The sequence below is a fragment of the Tamandua tetradactyla genome, chromosome 22, assembly GCF_023851605.1.
Source record: "Tamandua tetradactyla isolate mTamTet1 chromosome 22, mTamTet1.pri, whole genome shotgun sequence".
Classification (NCBI taxonomy): domain Eukaryota; kingdom Metazoa; phylum Chordata; class Mammalia; order Pilosa; family Myrmecophagidae; genus Tamandua; species Tamandua tetradactyla.
This window is the reverse complement of record NC_135348.1, coordinates 10,862,508-10,868,097: the sequence shown is the minus strand read 5'-3', so window position 1 is coordinate 10,868,097 and position 5,590 is coordinate 10,862,508. Positions and strand designations below refer to the sequence as shown.

At 33.5% G+C, this 5,590-nt stretch overlaps 1 non-coding gene across 1 annotated transcript; it reads right to left on the bottom strand.

Annotated features, from left to right (window-relative positions):
* Positions 1-4,540: 4,540 nt before the first annotated feature.
* Positions 4,541-4,647, bottom strand: LOC143666405 (U6 spliceosomal RNA). The gene has a single exon (XR_013167606.1). It is a non-coding gene; the product is annotated as a U6 spliceosomal RNA (small nuclear RNA).
* Positions 4,648-5,590: the final 943 nt, after the last annotated feature.

Here is a 5,590-nt window from a genome sequence, read left to right as displayed (position 1 = left end):
TTCTATAGCAGCATAAATAGATCTATTTCATTCATTTTAGTAGCTGCATTTTGTTTTGTATGATGTATCATAATTTGTTTAATCAGTCCTTAATACTGGAACTTCAGGTTTTGAATTGCAAGCAGTTGTTTTAAAAATGAGTTGGATCCTAACCTTAAACCACAAAAAGAAAAGAAAAATTCATAAAAATAAGAGGAAAAAATATATTTAATATGCCAGAATTAGTGTGTTGATCAAACTAGGGAAGGATACTGACTTTCCTAGATCAATGCTATAGTTCAATAATAAAGAAAAAGATTGACAGTTTCAGATATTATGAAATCAGTATTTTCTAAAGAAACTTTAAAATGACTTTTTAAAAATGAAAACATTTACAAAAGTATTTTCTGGATGCCATTTAAAGTAACAATTGCATTCCAACAATATTATATCAAATATTTAAGTAAATAGTCCTAGACTTTTTAAGGGACTCAATGACATTTATACAAATGCAAGTTACCAAACTATAAATGGATAAAGTGCATTTCCTGAAAAAAAAAGTATTTATGGTAACATATATCAACTTTGGTAGCAATGAAAAATACAAAGTAAGTTATAGCAAAACAACATGAAACAATATGGGGCCAATAAACATGATGAATGTAATACTGGAAAACCATGAAATGCTTTGTGATATAAAAATAAAAATCACAGTTTTAGGATATTATGGTTATCAGATTATTTTACATATTTAAATATTGATGTATCTTACTCTTAATTTAAAAATAGAGAATAAATATTTAGATATGATATCCCTATCATCTACCTTTATTGTTTCCACATTCTATTAATTAATTCTCTATTTTACCTCTAGCTCTGAGATTTCCCATTAGGTACTGTTCTTCTTGAGGTCACAAAATGTTTCTGATTCAGTTTAGGGTGTCAGCTTTTCACAGAGGCCCAGTCTGTATGAAGATCATGTACTAAGTGGAAGTAAACTGACAAATTTACCAGTTTTTTCAAAATTAATCTGCTTCTTTTTTTGGTTTCTATCCTTACTAAATGCCATGAGGAATATTTAGGAACAACAAGAAAGGAAGTATAGTGCTTCGTGGAGGCTAAAAGACGTCAGTCACTTCCATTTCTGAGAAAACCCTATTAAAAGAAAGTAGAGAAAAAAACAAAACAGAAATCATTGCGTTGTACAGTGTATTGTAAATGCTTGCCTTTAATAAGTTATCACTTTCAATATGCACATTTTTTAAAATACTAACAGATACTTACTTATTTTAGCTGTGTCTGAAGATAAGGTCAAAAGTTATTTCAGAATACTTGTGAATGGAAGACCTAGGAGATCCTTATCTCAGGTTCTGCATTTAACTCTCACAATATTGGTGAATGCAATTGCTATCTGTATGATTCTAAAAAAACAATCCTAATGATGATGTTTAGGAGTTGGAGTTTCCACCTATCCAAGAACTTCCATTGTGGGTGGCAGTAAGGATAGTAAGAACTCTTGGCATGCAGTTACTACACAGTTACTCAAATTTTAACTAGGTATAATTAAGATAAATTGCAAGTAGAGGGCAAGTGTAGTGAGATCAAATGGTTTGGGCACTTAATTAATATGGGGACAATTATAAGAACAGTGAAATAATGTGATTACCTTTGATGCCAATGGAAAACTAACAAAAGGAGAATGATAGGCTTGGGACAGGCACTTTCCATCTTAAGACAGTCTCTAAAAGCCTCTAGCAGCTTAAAAGGAGATTCTTATTTCCTATAGGTTCTGGCAGACTTTGCTGAAAATCTGGTCATGAATCTGATAATGATGGTGATAGATCTACAAAGACTAAAATGTGCAGATCTCCTATGTCAAGTCAAGACCATAATAGGGAAAGAATATGGGATGAGACATTTAGGTTGACAAATCTCATCATGAGTTCCCAGATTATCCTATTTACAAAAGAAGCAACCTCCTCCCCCTCTATAAACCCTTGTTTTGCCTGTCTGATGATCAGAGGCAAGTCTCAGCTCAGTCCAGATGGGTAATTACAAGTCCAGAATAGGGAGAAATGGCAGTATCTGCCACTGTGCATTAGCAAGGAATGGGCTTCCTGTACAGGAGTGGATCCTGAGGGTGTCAGACCTGGGGGAAGATGGGAACAGAATATAAGAGAAAATTCATCCGGAGTATGTTTCCTGGAACTACTCATGGCAAAAACCATCTCAGTTCTGATTCCTTAGAAACAGAGACTGAGGCAAAGATTTATTGAAGTAGAGCTTTCAGGACAAAAACAAAATCTATAAGGGTGGGAGGAAAGAGGAGAGAACCAAGCAAGGGTGTGGTCTCATGTAATGTCTAACTGCGTAAATCACCCCATAGGTGACCCTCCATTGAGAAAGTGGGGCCAGCCTATTGTATTCCTCCAATAATCAGTCTTTGGCTGTAGCCTATGCCTGGAGGAGGGAAAATAACCATCTGGGATAAGGGGCTCTCATCAGCCAAGAGAAATTTCCCAGAGAACAGATACATCTGTAAACTAGAAGCAGTGAATTCTCCCTCAGTTGATCAAAGGGAATCTGGAGGGGCCCTACATCATCTATCAGACCATCTAATTGGGTATCCTCAGAGCATGAGAGGATATGTTATCTAAGTATGTGTTCTTTGGCTGTTGTAATTCCCACCAGAAAATACACATGGATTAGGGAGAAACAAATGCAGAATGAAATAGTGAATATTATTAACTTTTCAAGGCTTACAAGCTCCATTCTGGCGTAATTTTATAATGTGACAGGCTATTTAGGAATAAGTGTTTTATTTGTTTGTCTATTCATCCAAAATACTACTAGGATTCAGAAACAGGGAGAGTTGGAAAAGAGCAAATGATCAATGGAATTGATTCAGTTTGTTGTCTCAAGAAATGCCATGGGCTGGGGGAGATTTGCCTAATAACACAGATCCTTTCAAGTTTGGATTCTGAACTTTCTGAATATTCTGCATCATTGAGAAAATTGTCCTTAATAATTAGAAGCTATTATATCTTAAGTGATTTAAAATTGTAACATAAAATATAAATCTGGAATATTATTCTTATAATAAATAAAGTTAAAATCATAACATTGATGATTTTTATGCATATTTATTCTCTTTTAGTTGGGTTGTCCTTCTTCAACCTGCTGAGAGGAACTTTCTTGGGTTCATTGAAAGGATTTTTTTCAATATCAAATTTCACATATTTTTTCTCTTTTATGCTACCTTTCCTAAAGTAGCAAAGATGGGGAGTGTCTTTTCTGTAAGCAGGTAAAGTAATTTGTTTCTGTATTATATTTTAGTTTTAGTAAATGTTCTTAAGTAAATTCAACGAATGAAAATTCAGATTTTCAGAGAAAAATACACTGAGGCATTTAGTCGCTTAATAAGTATTTAAAATATTTCCTTTCTTTGAGATATCATCTAAAATTTGGGGAGAAGATTAAGAGTACATGGTTTCTGCTTTATATTGGTTCAAAAAGTGTGGCTGAATAGATAACACATGTTAAAAAAATCATACCATTCAATGCACAAAATGTGCAGGGCTTTGTTAGTCAGGGTTCTTTAGAGAAATAATCAACTGGAAAGATCTGTAAATGTGAGATTTATAAAGGTGTTTCTCACCACCGTGGGAATGGAAGAGTCCAAAATCCATAGGGCAGGTTGTAAAGCTGGTGGCTCTGATGAAGGTTGTGGGTGAACTCACAGGAGAGGCTCGCTGGCTGAAGATGCAGTAAAAAAAAAAAAAATCTCTCTTCCTTAAAGGTCTTAAGCAGATGGGATTATCTTGTTGAGGGAGGCACATCTTAGTTGCTGGCAGATGAAATCAGCCACAGATGCAATCAACTGACTGATGATTTAATTCACCAGCCATCGGTTTATCACCAGCCACGAAATATTTTCGTAGCAACAGTCAGGCCAGTGCTTGCCTGACCAGACAACTGGTCATCATCATTTGGCCAAGTTGACACCAGAACCCTAACCATCACGAGAGGCATAAGGGAAGTACAGATAAATTGTTAATAGAGCTGAAAAAGGAAGACCTTTTTTTAGGTAAAATAGACCTGAGATTTTCTCCTCTTAAATACTTTTATTTCAGAAATGTTTTCTTTATATTTTGAACACATTTATACATGAATACCTCAAGAAAGAAATAGTTATTTTTTACCTTAGATATTAATTACTTAGCTTCCTATTAGTAATATTAAATATTATATCTATGGAACAGAAATGGATTATAAAATAGTATATAGGAACCAAATAATCATCTCTGGTATGATTGTGTAAGTTCAGGGGAAAATTTGATTTCTAACAAATCATTTTCTTTTAGTTATGCATTCATATATTTCTTGCTTAGATTCTTAAGTGGTGTTTCTAATCATCTCTTCGATCAATAGTGATCAATCAGTATCCGTACCTGTGCAATTAAATAGATGCTTTGGCTTTCATAATCCTTTGATTATCCATGGACTTAACCTTTGCAATTATTCCTGTAGAATATTATCTTCTTTTTGACATTTTTTTCTTTTTAATATGGAATGCTTCACGAATTTGCATATCATCCTTGCACAGGGGCCATGCTAATTTTCTCTGTATCGTTCCAATTTTAGCATATGTTCTGCCAAAGCGAGCACCTTTTTGACATTTTGATATGAAAGAATTGTGACATTTTCTTGACTATAATTCATTTCCTGCTCAGATTTATGCTATATGGCAATATAACCCTTTTTTTCCCCATTAACCTTTTGGAATACAGTTCCTAGCAGTTCACCTTCTGCTACTGGTCTTGTGGTGTACATTTTAAAATATATAAAGAAATGTAAATTTTAACTTTGCAAAAACTTAAAGCTCTTGCTATTTCTCCTGAAGATTTCCAACTCGTTTTTATTTTGCTATTTTTTACTAATGCAATTTTTATTACTCTGTATCCAATACATAATGTTCCTGGGAGAAATGCTAACTACATGTTACATTATGAAAATGGATTCTGTCGCAGCAGGAACTCTGAAAGAACATTCACAAAAGTACCCTGCTTTTGCTTTCATTTCTCTTTGTGAATTTCCAAAGTATAACCCATATGTTCGTTTCAGAAAAGTCTTAAAGTAGTGCCAATATTTATTTCACTTGGAAAAGGAAGAAAGTGAATAAATCAATCCAATCCAGTGTGTCTCTTCTCCTTGCTAAGAATATCATGACTTACCTATTAAATCCAATAGCCACAGTTCTGAAAACAGAGTTCAAACACCTGTAGTTTATTCATCTGAGTTGTTTTAGTATTTCAAAGATAGCTGTTGATGACAAAAAAAAAAATAGTTATTTTGGTACTTAAAATGTTGAATTCTATTTGATCTATAGAAAAAGGAAAGCATATTATTAAGTTCACAATTTTGCAATCAATATATTGATATGCAAATGTACAGAAAGAGATGGGACCCATATTTTGAAATAATGGAACATGATTTAGACTCAGAGTTTATTTTGGAGACACATTAACAGTCAATAATTCATGAGTGTATTTTAAATATTGTATAATTCCCTTTTGGGATAACAAAGATTCTAGACACACACTATTCCTTG